The sequence below is a fragment of the Patagioenas fasciata genome, chromosome 8 (assembly GCF_037038585.1).
Source record: "Patagioenas fasciata isolate bPatFas1 chromosome 8, bPatFas1.hap1, whole genome shotgun sequence".
NCBI lineage: Eukaryota > Metazoa > Chordata > Aves > Columbiformes > Columbidae > Patagioenas > Patagioenas fasciata.
Genome location: NC_092527.1, coordinates 5,426,501 through 5,441,155, shown reverse-complemented (window position 1 = coordinate 5,441,155; position 14,655 = coordinate 5,426,501). Strand labels below are relative to the sequence as shown.

Genomic DNA, 14,655 nt, shown 5'->3' with positions numbered 1-14,655 from the left:
CTACTCCAATGGTACAAATTTGCAGAAGAAACGCAGGTCATTGCCAAATAAAAGAAATACATGGAAAAAAAGAAACGGAGATACTATAAAAAAACTAGAGCTGGCAATACTCCTTTCCTACACACTACTTGTTTGTCCTGATTATAGGCAGTTTCAATCTCTCTTGAACTACTGCAATTTGTCTAATTTATCCCATGAGTAAATGGAAGAAATAATGAATATCAAATATTCAAGCTTTTAAGAAGCCAAATGTTCTCCTTAAAAAAAAAAAAAAAAAGAGAGAGAAGGCAACGGCATTTTAAGCAGAGACTACAAACACAATATGGTCATTTTCATGCAGATGTCCATAGCAATTACATGGAAGAAAATGCTGCTTAAATGAACTAGTAGAATGTAAAGCACTTCACTTTTTTCCCCTCATTTCCCTCCTATAATAGCACTTTAAAACAATAAGTGTTGCTTCACTATCAATCTTTGTCTTCAGATGGAGAAACAACACGGCATGTATAATCTGACGGGCACGACAGCAGAAGATACACTTAGATGCAGGAAAAAAGCACTTTTCTTGTGTTCCTCTCTTCTTTCATATTGCAATTGCATAGATTTGCTTACTGAAGTTTTTCAGATTAGGAACACAGGCAGTTAGGGTGGCCAACACTGCTGCAATGAATTCCTTCTGCAAGACAACTGTCATGACGATAAAACAGAAAGGGACAGGCTCTGTTACATTGTACTGACATTTGTCAGTCTTTCAAGGTGCGAAAGATTTTATTAACTAATAACTTTTTAAAAATAAAAAGCATTTGGCAGAGGAGCATAAAGAATCTCTGGAGCTCGTTCATGGAATTATGACTACAGGTCAAAAATCTCCCATCAGATGAGGAATTCAGTCATTTGATTATTCACTTGACAACCCCTAATTGTCTTATTCCCAAGTGTTCTCAGACAACTTTTCAAAAATAATAATGCTACAGCTTTTAACTTCAACAGTCAGTGCCGAGTTTACAACATGAAGCTCAAAATCCTTACTAGATAAATAGGTTTATTTTTGGTATTTCTGCCGCTACTTAATTGCAGGTCTTGGAATCCAGTTTCAATTCTCACGTATCTCCAGCTTACATCAGGTAATACCTGATAAAATAAGATTGTCTACATAGAGATCAATGGAAAACCACTGTTTTTCAACAGTAGGCTAAGCACGCAGGTCACTGCAATGGCACTGACTTCAAAAGGCAAATATTGTACTGTCAGTTCAGAGAAGTTCCAGACCCGAGTTTTTTCCAGCTTAGCTCGAAATGTCTACAGGTAAAAACAGATTATACCAATAGTTGTATTTCAAGAGAGAAAATGCTTAAAACTTTCAGATTCCCTGTGGGTCAAATATAAGGTACTCGTCAAATCTTAATTTAAGATTCATTTTCTCCCATTAAAGTTACACATATGCAATGAAACAGACCTTGTAATTATGTAAAATTTATACAGTGTCAAGTTTTGAAGAGTCAAAGAAAAGAGTCGTATTTGGAGAAGCGAGAGGAATGAGCAGAATGAAGAGTGCTATGTGGAAATTTGGAGGCGAGCCACCGGTTTGCAAGGTGAAGAGCCAAGAGCACAAAGCCGCACGTACAGGCCAACCGGCATTGAAAAGCCAGGTGTGAGCGGAAAAAACAACACTTACCACCTGTACTGTTTACGTGTGTTATATTTCACATATATTTTTGGACTTCCAACATAAACAGCCTTTTGAAACGTAACAGCAGCAGGACCATTCAACACATTAGTTGGAATCCATGGTGTGTGAATTCCGATATAAAAGGAGCGACAGACGGCCCATTCCCTCCGAGGAAGGCAGTTTCTTCCCTCTAACCATCACCGTCTTTCATATCCTCAGCTTCAGTAAGATCAATGATTGCAGCTAAATTAATAGAAAGTTGATTTTTAGTCTGAAGTCCTTTAAATACTCCCAACACTTCATAAAAAGCATTGTCTATGGTCTTAGGAAATTCAAACTATCAATGTGGAACAATCTGAATCTCAATATCTGCAAGGCAGAAGCATACCTGATATCTTATTAACAACCATTCCATCAAAATTCCAAAAAGTTCAAAGGTTCAATATTTCAAAACAATTCATTATGTTCATCAATAACACCTATAACGAGAAATATTTTCTAAATTACAGTACAGATTTGTGGTTTTTGAAAATACCAGTGAAACCAAGAAAGACTTCAATCAAAAAGTGAAACATGGCAATGTAACTAGCGAGAAAGTCCCACTCGTGTTTAGGCAAGTTCAAAGACACAGGAAACTTCACCCTGTCATTATAGAGGCGTTACATTTCCTTCAGATTGCAGCGACAACATAGGGCACCAAGCTCACCTCGGACATCTCAGCAGCAACTCCTCCCAAGACTGCTGGGCAGGCTCTCCTCGCTCGGGAGGTCTCCTACCAGCATACACAGCATAGCTGAGCTTTTCCGCAGCTCAACAGCAGTGACAGCTGATTACCAGACTTTAATTTGCTTAAAACCACTCTCTACCCCTCAGGGCACCCAAATAAATCCATCAGAAGCTTAACAAGGACAATAACCTGAAAGGGCTTTGAGAATCACAAGTTCTAAACTCCAAGCCCAACTTCCCAGCAGACTTCAGTAACCACCCGTAAATTACTCCACCTCCGGGACAAAGTTTAAAACTTTGTGCTCAGTGATTTAGCATGTCAATGGCATGGCCCTAAACATACCCAGAACCAAAATAGAATGCTTCTATTCCTCCTAATGTAACAGCTTAGTTGACCATTTCAGAATATCAAGAATTTCCCCCCACCCCCAATTTCCTGGGCAAAGTATTATTGCGAATTTCCACTCACAATAAGAACAGATCTCAGTTCCAATCACCTATACTTGAACATAACTTGCCCACATACCCTGAGAGGTATTTCAGGAACAGTTACAATTTCATCAAACTCTCCATGCAGCTTCTTACATCAAGAGATCTTAAAGCACTTCATGGGAATCCTGCATGTGTGCCCGACTCCAGCAGAGCACGGAGCACCGAAGGGCTCGGCATCCACCAAACCCGTGCAAACTACTAAAGAAACACAACATTTTTCAGTCAGTGGTAAAAGAAGAATCTAAACCTCAGCAATCTGGGACACTCTTACTGAAGTAATGAATTGTATCAACAGTAGATATTCTTCCGAGTTAGAAGGGCCGTTTGCTTTATTCAGATAAGAACAAGTATCTGGGCAGGAGGTGCTGAAGTGCCCCCAGTCAAGCTCGGTGTGGAAACCACCAGCTAACCAAAAGCCAGGAGGAGAATATCACTGGGAATCATGGCTAATAAGCAAAACAGTTATGGGGAAAGGTCTTGGGTTACACAGTCGAGGAAGATGAGTGGTACTGGCCTGACTCAGGACACCAGGTGAGGAGGAAACAACAACTTGAAGCTGTATTAGTTTAACAAAACTTGAGTCTTCCAAGGACAAGATACAAATCAGTAAGGAGAATATCAGCCTGTTTCTCTGAACCAAAGCCTCAGTCTGCTGCCAGCACCCTGCAATTTTAATAGTTAATCTTTTTCCCTTCTGTATTTTATTAAGTATACTTTTTGCTTATGAACATGTTAATTGCAGCATGCAGAGATACAAACTCCTAACCCAAAGTCCCATATCACCATACACAGAGAAACTGAAAAATTAGTAATTACAGAAAAACTACTACAAAGATACCAAGCCATTCTGTATTGAAACTGAGCCTTTAGGGAGAGTACGCATTAATTGTGAAATGTATTCAAACTACAAAAGCAGAGGACACAGCTGTGGCTGTAAAGCTGGTTTTGTGCTCTGTGCTTCCAGAACTAAGCATTTGTGAGGACAGTCTCAGTTACTTAGTGGATTTTTCTTTAACCTACTCCAACTGCAGGATCACTGTAATGACTGCATTGTCCAGTTCTGGATTGGATACAAGTTTCAGCTCCTACTCTAATGGACTCACTTGTGTTAACTGGTAACATAACAATAAAAAAAACCCCTTATTTTTCTTGAACCAATACTCCCACATACACAGAAGATCAAAAGTAATCTCAATTTATAAATCTTTAAGCTTCTTGGGCCTGCCACCAAATGCTCATTATTCACAGTACCTTCAGAATCCAAGCTTGTAAAATTCTGGATACAATAGAGAGCAAAACCAGAGAAAAGCCTACACATGGAAAAAAGACATAAAGAGCCGCAAGGCAAACCCCCTCTGAGCTCACTAGAACATCTTTCTATGATAGAAGAAAATGCTGCTCAGAGTCTATAAAACTATTTGTGGTTTTATGCAGCTCCAGGATGATGTAAAAAATAAACCAACCTCATTGTCCATGCCCCCGGGAATCCAGTCCTTGGAAGGGATACTGAACAGTGTTTCTCTCTGAGGGCAGCCAGAGAGCATCCGTACCTGAAGACAACTCGGGAGATGTGTCGGTCTTGAGTATGACTAGAAAAAAAACATTTCCGAACATCAGCTCAGAAACCCTCCAAGCCCAAGGAACGACGTGTGGTCGCACAGGAGATATCTTGATTCATGTAGCCCAGTTCTGCCAGAGATCCTGGTAGCAGACACCCTTCTGTCCTGTCATACTCCACAATCTCTTTTCCTGCCAGCACGTGGGTAAGGAAACAGCTACGATCAGATCACCTTTAATTAGGCCCTTTACTGACTAACAGCAGCTAAGAAACAGCTTGAGAAAAGGTGATCTGCCAGCACATCTCACAGCCCCGAGAAATGTTCTGTGTAGGACAGACATTAATGTAATGCTGCACAGGCACACACTGTTCTGACCAGGGGCTATATTTTGTCAGAGCCTCTGACTGTACCCACCTGTAAAATCATTCATTGCATTGCATTTGGCAATAGCGATCCTTCAGATAAATGCAAAAGGAGGTGGACCAGCATAAACCCTTACCAGCCTTTTCTTGAATCTCCAGTATTTATGCAACGAAGGTAGAAATCAGACACCAGCAGCAGGGAAAGAAGAAAGTCTCACTGGAAAGATTTCAGAGGGTCCTCCAGGTACCAATAACTACGAAACGACTTTCGAGAGATGTACCGATACCCCGTGTGGTTTTACACAAAACTCTACAGTTACTGCATAGTTTTAACTCCAAATACAGGTTCCTGATCACTTTTTGGTTCATTAACCTTTCATCTTCAGAGGAAGGAGAAAAATAATCAAAGGGGTCAAGGATTAGTTTTTTAAAATCTTCAGATATAAGCTTGTCTCAAGTGAGGCTGCCATCTCAGTGGTGATGTATATAAGGTAATAAGTACTTGTCACGGAGGTACCCCGAGGTTCATTTAAGGGACAACAGGGTCCAAAACAACTTTTATTAAATCGGTGACAAACAGGGTTTTAGCACTCCAAAAGTGACTTGAATACAGGTTCGGGTATCAGTTGAGGAAATGATGAAGGGGCAGCAACCAATACAACAGGCGGTCCACAGAGTGCATGCACGTGGCTTCACCAAAACAAGGCCGGAGCCGTCCCTGAGTCCGGAAAGAGTCCACACTGCATCAACACGGTGTGGGGTTATTTTAAAGGGATGCACGTACTCGTAGTGAGTACGGGAAGTGTACACTCGCGATTCTGCGAGGGTAAATTTATAATACACTCGCGATCCTGCGAGGAGAAATACACGTGTTCGTATTGAGTACGGAATATTACACGTGCTGACGTGGAAGCATGGGAGGAAAACACACTCATGATTCTATGAGGATTAATTTATACACGTGCTCGTATTAAGCACGGAAAGCACGCGTGCAAATGTGCACGGAAAGTGGATACGCTCGCAATCCTGCGAGGGTTAATTTACTCACACCCGCTATGGCGAGGTGACTGGAGTCTCCATCCCGGGCAGGGGGGCTCTCGGCGGCAGCATCTCGCTCGTGCTCCGAGAGACCCGCGACGAGGGGCGGAGTCTCGACAAGAGTCCCGTTTTTATTGGCTGATCAGATCTGACGAGGCCATTCCAGAAGCTTCTCTGCACCCCCACCCTGGCTGTGGGTGCCCCTGAAGCCTCCAAACATCCCCACACGGGCCACGGGCGCCCAGCGGCTCCCTGGGCCTCGGCACCGCCTTCTCCTAACGGCCCTGCCAGGGGCTCTGGGGCCCAACAAAAGAAGCTGTCAGCTCAAACGGCAGAGACAGAGGGAGATGGTCTGCTCCTGCCATACCTGGGAAGGGAGGGGGAGAGAGGGGGGTTTGTATCCTGCCACAATACTTCAGGTTCATCCACACTAACATCAAACATCTTATAAATACCTTTAGTGTTATGCAGAGGCCAAATCAGAGTGCTATACCATTGCGGTCAGAACCCCTCAGTGGGTACTCAAAATATCTTCCATATTAAATAGGAGTCCAGAAGATAGAGACTACTATAACAGTAGCATGGACCCACGGTTTGACTTACCAAGGTAAAAAAATCAACCTCCAGTCTTTCTTGTAAAAGAATATGTCCGATTGCATCGGTTCCAACAAAAAACTTCATTTTGGAAAAAATATTAATTTTGTAGTATTCTGCTGATTTCTGCGAAGCTGAAGCATTGTTAATATTCTAACAAAGCGCAAAGAGCAAACCCTGAAAGGGGATGAGAAAAAAATAACACATGCCACTTTTAAATTTTCAGGCCAGGCCACAGATGACATCCTCCTGGATTTTAATCGGTCCTCCTGGAGGACTGATAAGGAGACACTGCAGATGCAGATGAATTCCTTCTCTGCTAATATTAGCCATTTTAGGTGGTTCCAATTTCCTTACAGGAAACAACACACTGATCACCTCAACTCTGCTCAGGCCTTGAAAGCAGCTCTGCTCTAGAGCTGGAGAACGGGACTCCTGAGGGTCCTCCCTGTGTCCTGTTGGAGCCAGGGCCACCAGAACCCTGACACAGGGCAATGCTCCCAGCTGGAGCTGCCGTCACACCACAAGTACCTGCTACTGAATGCCAAGCAGATCTGGTGTGTTCATCAGCCCACACGCTTAGAAACCAGATCTTCAGCATGAGGCTTATTCAGAAGCCTAAACATACATGTTGTAAAGTTACTAAATTTATCTTTGGTAATGAAGGGTAATTTGGTCCTTATTGTGGGGAAAGCTCTCCTTAAATTTAGATTTAGAAGCTCAATGTAAATAATTGTTCTTTGTTAACAAGCTCCAGCAACTGCCATTTCTCTTCTGCACACTGATACAGAACAAAAAAGGCTTCCAATCAGCCTTCTTTCTCAACTTCCTTGTCTTTTGATGTGTCCTTTTGCTGACTGTCTTGGCCGGTCATTCATTGCACCGACAACTGATGAGCATAGGGCTTGAAGCCCTCAGAACACATTTGGTAACAATCATCTGCTGGTTTTGATGTGGATGCCAAAAACAACAAGCATTGAGAGAGAAAATTAGCTGGCTTTCAATTTCCTTCATTGCTTCCAAGGACATGTGTGCATCATCAGAATCGGGGGTGTGTTGGTGGCTGTTCCCAAGTCCCACCTGCCTCTGCCCCCAATGAGACACAAACAAGAGCCTAATCGGAGGGGGACAGTGGATGGTCCCTGGCACAGGGTGATACTTCATATTCAGCTGGCAAAGAAACAGTCCACACCAGTTTCAAAGCTTTCACAATAGGAACAGAGAGGAATAAAACAAAAGAAGTACAGCTCTGAATTGAGACAGAGATGCTGGCCTATTGGAGTAATAAAGTTAGCCCCATGCTGCCGAAGTAAATCAGGGTTACATGCACACAGACAGGGCAGATATCCTATTCAATCTTCAATTTGCTTAGAAGAAACCATTAAAGCAGTATTTGCTTTTAGTTTCTCTATTTAGCACTGTAAAACTGCTGTCTACTTTCCCTACCAATAAATTCTGGCTGAGTTAGGTACAAAAAGGCGTCTTGGGAAACCCCTTCAGAGTCACAAAGCAAACCAAGTGTCCTTCCCAAGAGGCTCAGTCACAGTACCGGTTGTGTCTCAAACGTTTTGCTCATGCTGTGCCTTGTGAAAACCAAAAGTGTCCCAAGAACCAGAACAACTGCTGTCCCTAACAGAAAGGAAGGGATGGAAAGATCGGGAACAGGGATGGGCTGTGGGAAGCTGAACAGCTTCAGAAGTACCTCGAGGTCCTACAAGGGCTCAGTTGCAATCAAGCTGGCGCAGCTGGTCAGACAAGGCAGCTCGCTCACCCCACATGGATCCAACTCACACATAAACTGCACACCATATGTCATCTCATTCTCCATACGGGCATTTTCAAGCATGAATAAGCCAGTCTGATCCTGGAATGCCTCCCTGTTTTTCTAAAACAACTGGTTAAAACACAAAACAACACCAAAACCTTCAAGATTTTCTTGTACAATGTACTCAGACCAGCACTCCACCAACTCTGTTGCAGTCTGCAATGGAACAATCCAAGTTTCCTGTATATAGAAAAGATATTGTTGGGATTTCTCCCCCCCGCCCCAGCTAAATCCAAAAGGATGTTTTCAGGACTACATTTTGCAATGGAAAATTGCTGTTAGTCTCTTTGCTGCAGGTTCCAGAGCAGCAGTCACTTACTGAAGTTCCACTTCAACTGCCTTACTCCAGGTGAGAGCGGCTCCCATCACAGCTCAACAGATGCACTTGGTGCTGTCGCTGTCTCTGCTGTGCTGTGGCACCACTTCAAATGGTTTCCAACACTTCTGTTATTTTTCCATGGGTAAGAACAGTTGTTTTGGGCCAGACGATGCACACAAAGCTCACCATTTCACCTCACTCAGGGATATGTTTTTTCTTACTCCCAGCCATTTTTTTACTATTTCATAATCGCAACTTAACATGCAAAAAGCACATCAGCCTTAACTCACCAGGCAGCCAAAATTTCCATGAAGTCTAATTAGTTTAGCATGCAAGGAATACAGAATCAGCCTGCATCGACTCTAACATAAATCAGACACATGAGTAACAGTTTCAGCAGGTATCTGTTTCCTTTCAATAACTGATCTTACTTCCCTTCATTCCACATTTTGGCTCAAAGAAACTCTTACACTAATCTGTTTTATCAAGCTTGTTCTCTTCTCTTACAGCATTTTTTATAAAAAGAAATCAAGCATGATTCTTTCTTCCTGCTAAAGCAGAAACTCTGATTTGAAAACAAAAGAGAACAAGCTGGTTAACTCTTCGTAACTTCATCTCTATTCCGACTACAGTGTGATTATAATTGTGTTCTGGACAAGAAGATTATTATTGGGCTTACATCTCTTAATTATGTTTTTCTTTTCACATACACAGCTTTAGACTGGTTCTTTGCTGTGAAAATTACAGATTTGCTTGGACTTCAAACTGAAGATACATACATTTATTTCCGTGGGAGATTTTTTTGAAGTAAACTAGCACTTGAAATCTGAGCTCTTCAGTGCTGACAAATGCATCCCCCAAAATTTAACTCGAGTATTTCTAAAGGCATTTAAAAACCCACTAATCCTCCATTCTCTACTGCTTTCCATCCTAACTATCCATATAATGTCACAATCTCTATTTCTATTGTGTCTGTGAACTGTAGCTCCAAAGTCTAAGAAACAATAAACCCAGAAAGTAAATTCCTTCTGCACAGACAGCTGAAGAACAGTTATTCTTCATCTTCTGCTTCAAATTCATTCAGCATTTAATTATAAAACGGGTCCAATCATTGGAGTTTTATTCAGTTTTTGGTTGAATCACATCATACTGGCAGAAGATTACTATATATACATATATATATATATATATATGTAGTAATTTCACACCAGGAAACAGAGACTCCTCCTAAGTTCGTTCTTGTAGCAAAAGCATCACTCCCAAAACAGTGATTTCAACTGAATTCCTTAACAGGCACCACACTAGCACAGGACTACAACAACAAGTCAAGTTCTTTGTACCTGAAGCCCTTAAAGCACCAAAACCTCCAGATTTATCCACCGTGAGTGAAAACTACAGATCCCCGTGGGTAAGCAGGAAACGCTGGCAGCTTCCGCAATTAGAATTTGCACACAGGCACTCACAAAGTATTCAATAAGATGAGCCATATGCATCACAACTATTAGAGTGAATACTTTTCCTATTTATTACATGGTTTTATGAACACGTCACATGGCTAAAACACCTAAAGTGAAGTTTTCAACACGCTCACTGCTACACTGGCTGTACTTCAACTGGTACCATTTGAGATTTCTGCTTTGAGCTGAGCACTCGTCCAAAACTTCCCTTCAAAACTCTGCCATGTTAAGGCTTCTATATAAACAAGAGGATGGGGGTAAAGAAATGAGCACTTATCTAGGAGTTTAGAAACTCTGTTCAAGAGATTACATCCAAGATACATTCATTGGGACGTTGCTCTTATACTTAGGAAATAGATATGATGGGCTAAGGTGATGAATTTCCAGGATTTGGAGAGTTTCTCTGATGGGGTCACAAAACTACAATGTTCACTGGACTGGAACAGTCTAGATGAGCACAGAGAGCAAGAGGGACACAGATCTGGAATATTGTGTCCAGTTGTGGCCCCTCAGTTCCAGAAGGACAGGGAACTGCTGGAGAGAGTCCAGCGCAGCCACCAAGATGCTGAAGGGAGTGGAGCATCTCCCGTGTGAGGAAAGGCTGAGGGAGCTGGGGCTCTGGAGCTGGAGAAGAGGAGACCGAGGGCTGACTCATTCATGGTTACAGATATAGAAAGGGTGAGTGTCAGGAGGATGGAGCCAGGCTCTTCTCGGTGACAACCAATGAGAGGACAAGGGGCAATGGGTGCAAACCGGAACACAAGAGGTTCCACTTAAATTTATAAAGAAACTTCTTCTCAGTGAGGGTGAGATGATTGTGGCTCTGCCACCCTTTTGGTCTCTGGACACAAGCAGGAGGAGAATTTCATTCACACACAGCTTTGGCCAGCAGTGCCGGCTAAATATGTAAAATCCTTGAGACTGGGACACGTGTTAACCAACGTAATGTCAGGAGAAACATTTTGACTTGAAACACCTTTACAGCACAAGTGAGATCGGCACCAAGAACTGCTACCAAAGAAAGGGCTCCTGTGTTACACAGCCATGAGTTTCCATCACTCCAACAGATCAAGTTTTACTTCGTCACAATCGATATTGTGAAGTCAGAAGACTGACTTGAAACTTTTTCTCCTTTAAGATTTCATATAACCTCCTAGAGGCACACAGCAGACAACAGGGTCCACTAGCTGGTATCTGTTCCCTTCAAAAGCCTTTGGACCGCAATCAACGTTTACTGCCCCCCATCCTCCAAGCTGTTCAGACAGACCCAGACACGACAAAACAAGCACACATACGTAGCATATACCTTTGTTCTCCGAGTGCCTCCCCTATTCACACCAAACTCTCCAGTTTGCTCCGTTCTGCACAAGGCAGACAACATCTGGTCCCAAAGCAAAAAGTCTCAAGCTGATCAGCAAATTATTCTTCTTCTACAAACTCTTAATTATTTATAGGTCCTCCAGCTGTTTTAATCCAGATTAGCATCATGTATCTGTTGGACACAGCAGACCATTTACACACAAACTAGAATTTTGCCTCCTCAAAAAATACACCTTTCATTAATATACCTTTTCTCCACACAAAGCACACACAAAAATCCACTATACTGAGAGATGGTCAATGTATGAACTGCTTCTCCCACACCTCACCAGAACCTGCATTCGGCACAAATGTGACAGTATTAAGCTGTAAAAGATAGTGAGACCGACTTCCCAGCAGATCGCACTAATTCAGCCTGGGGCAAATTCATCCATCCACAACTTGGAAATCGTTTTGACTTAGGGGAAATACCCTCCTCTAGCAGATTAGATTGCATGTGATGTAGAGATTTAGGATTCTACAGCTGTAAATGCGTCCAGCATTGTCCCTACATCACCACCAGCAGGGGAGAACACCAGAGCCAGGAGCTTTGAGAAGCGTCCTCTGTGAGAAATAAAGGATTATACAGAAGAGGACAAAAACCCCAAACCACCCCATGACATTTGAAAAGTGCACATATCCATATGTTTGAACGCAGAAGGGAAATGGGGAATTTTCTCTGTTCACAGGCAGGAGGAAAGCTCAAGGGTCCTTATCCATCCTGTCCTTCTCTGTTATTTCATCTGCTTCATCCCATTTGGTTCCCATGCACACTGCTCTTCTAAGAGAAGAGGAAGACAATAAAAATTACAGGATCTTGTGGAAGTTTTTAAACGTATAAAAATTATTTTGGCCTTTCAAATTTATGTTCATGTTCAATTAAAAAAAATACTCCTCTTAAAACTGAGACTGATGTGACAAAAGCCCATCTAACTGGCCTTTACTTTCATCTATTGGAAGTGACTTTGTATGGAAGATCTCCATGAATTTTTGAATTAATTTATGCAAAGGGTATTTTCTGTTTCTTTATAAGAACTTTAAATATCTGCACATAAGGGTTCAGTGAAGAGAAGCAGTTTCTGGAGCATAGACTGAAGAAGAAATTCATTTCCACCAAACTCGATGGAACTGAAATATGTGATTTTCTCTGAATCTCAGCCAAGACCTGCAAAGCAGCTGAAGGTGGAATAAAGCGAGGCTTCGGTCCATACATACATTTTAAAAATTATATAGCTTTCTTACATAACATATCTGTTCAGCCTTTGGTATGTTGATATGGTCAGAAATCTGCCTGCCCTAATGTAAAGAAACATCCAAGAAAACACCTGCATTTTTGTCTAAGTTTTGTCTCAATACGGAACTCATTTACACCTTTTACTACATTTGCTCTGGTCGCTCGATGAGAAACGGGGCTGCACAGCCAGAAGCTGCATTCCCACAAAAGGTTTAATGGGCAGTATCACAGTATGTTTGGGATTGGAAGGGACCTGGAAAGTTCATCCAGTGCAATCCCCCTGCTGGAGCAGGAACGCCTAGGTGAGGTCGCACGGGAACATGTCCAGGCGGGTTTGAATGTCTGCAGAGAAGGAGACTCCACAACCCCCCTGGGCAGCCTGGGCCAGGCTCTGCCACCCTCACCATCAAGAAGTTTCTTCTCAAATTTAAGTGGAACCTCTTGTGTTCCAGCTTGATCCCATTACCCCTTGTCCTATCATTGTTTGCCACTGCGAAGAGCCTGGCTCCATCCTCCTGACACTCCCCCTTTCTATATCTGTAACCATGAATGAGTCCCCCCCTCAGTCTCCTCTTCTCCAGCTCCAGAGCCCCAGCTCCCTCAGCCTTTCCTCACACGGGAGATGCTCCACTCCCTTCAGCATCTTGGTGGCTGCGCTGGACTCTCTCCAGCAGTTCCCTGTCCTTCTGGAACTGAGGGGCCACAACTGGACACAATATTCCAGGTGTGGTCTCCCCAGGGCAGAGTAGAGGGGAAAGAGAACCTCTCTGACCTACTGACCACCACCCCCTGTAATACGGCCGAGGATGCCATTGGATCTGAATGTAATAGGATCTGTAATAGGATCTGAAAGGGAAAGGAACTGTACTGCAGCAAATGAAGAGTTAAGGTGTGAAATGAATAAAAACAACAACAAGCAAGCAAACAAACAAACAAAAACCCAAACAGGAGAAAAAAGCAGCTCTGTTTGGCCCCTAACTCCATGAACCTGCCTAGTTAAGAGTGAAAAACCAAAAGCTCAAGTGAAAATTTAAAAGCACCCTCCAACTCAAATTCAGGCTCCACCAACCAGCATCAACAGTTTTGTATTGTCTGCTAAGATCTGCATCTATGGCAACAGCAATCCAGTTCCTCCTTTCTTTGGAGCAGGCGAATCATTCGACGGCACACTCATCTTCCACACACACCGGCAAGGCTGACTCAAAATCTGAATCTACCCAGTAGGAAAGCTGCATCTACCCAGTAGGAAAGCTGCCTACAGTCCAAGAACTAGGTTACCATGTTGCTCTAAATTACGATTTTCTGCCCATAAACAACTGTCCTTTAACTGATCTCTGTTCTGCATGCACAAAAGAAATAAAAGAAACACATAGCCCGAAAATACAAAAAAGATTCAGTTGTTCCATGCTCTATTTTTTTGCTTGGGGCTTTTAATTGTTTTTGTTGTTCTCTCTCCCCCCACAGCTGTAGCCTGCAGATGGGTTTCCCATTCCATGGATCTGTCAGTTCATATTTCCTGGGGTTATAAAAACACCTTTCTGCTCAACTGCTTGTGGTTTGTGCACTATTCTACCCAAGCGGATGCTTCAGGACAAGATCCCAATTTAAGATCAAAAGGCAGATAACCCTAAATGGGAATGAGTTCCAGTCTGGTAGAACAAACCAGGAAAGCAGAGAGAAAAGTCACTGGAACCCTGACTCCAACTCTGTCCAGTCTGGCCCAGATTTGTAAGGATGGAGCCAACTCCAAACACACACCCGTCTCTCCATTTGGAGGTGCTGGGAAGGTCCCTGATGATACAGTGTCACAGTGACAGTGGCTTTTCCTTAACGCCTTCATCTGTCTCCTTTTCTGAGAAGTCAATCACTTTTGCTTACTTCTAGAAAAGCAGCTTGTGGACTGATTCTAGAAAAATAAATGCACATATATCCCATGCCCAGCACATGCTAACAAACTGGTTACAGATTTTTATTACAGCTTGTTGATTCAGCCTGTAACTGCTACATTAGCAAGTACTTGA

The 14,655-nt window shown here is 42.7% G+C and overlaps 1 protein-coding gene across 7 annotated transcripts in view; it reads right to left on the bottom strand.

The window, feature by feature from the left end:
- PCDH15 (protocadherin related 15) overlaps positions 1-14,655 on the bottom strand; it is a 684,798-nt gene that overhangs the window by 606,420 nt on the left and 63,723 nt on the right. For 5 of the 7 annotated variants that reach the window (XM_071811575.1, XM_071811571.1, XM_071811570.1 and 2 more), the window contains one exon: positions 4,351-4,476. The exons of the other annotated variants lie outside the window; for them this stretch is intronic. The gene's annotated coding sequence lies outside the window, so the exon portion shown is untranslated. The remainder of the gene's footprint in view (positions 1-4,350; positions 4,477-14,655) is intronic. 7 annotated transcript variants of the gene reach the window in all.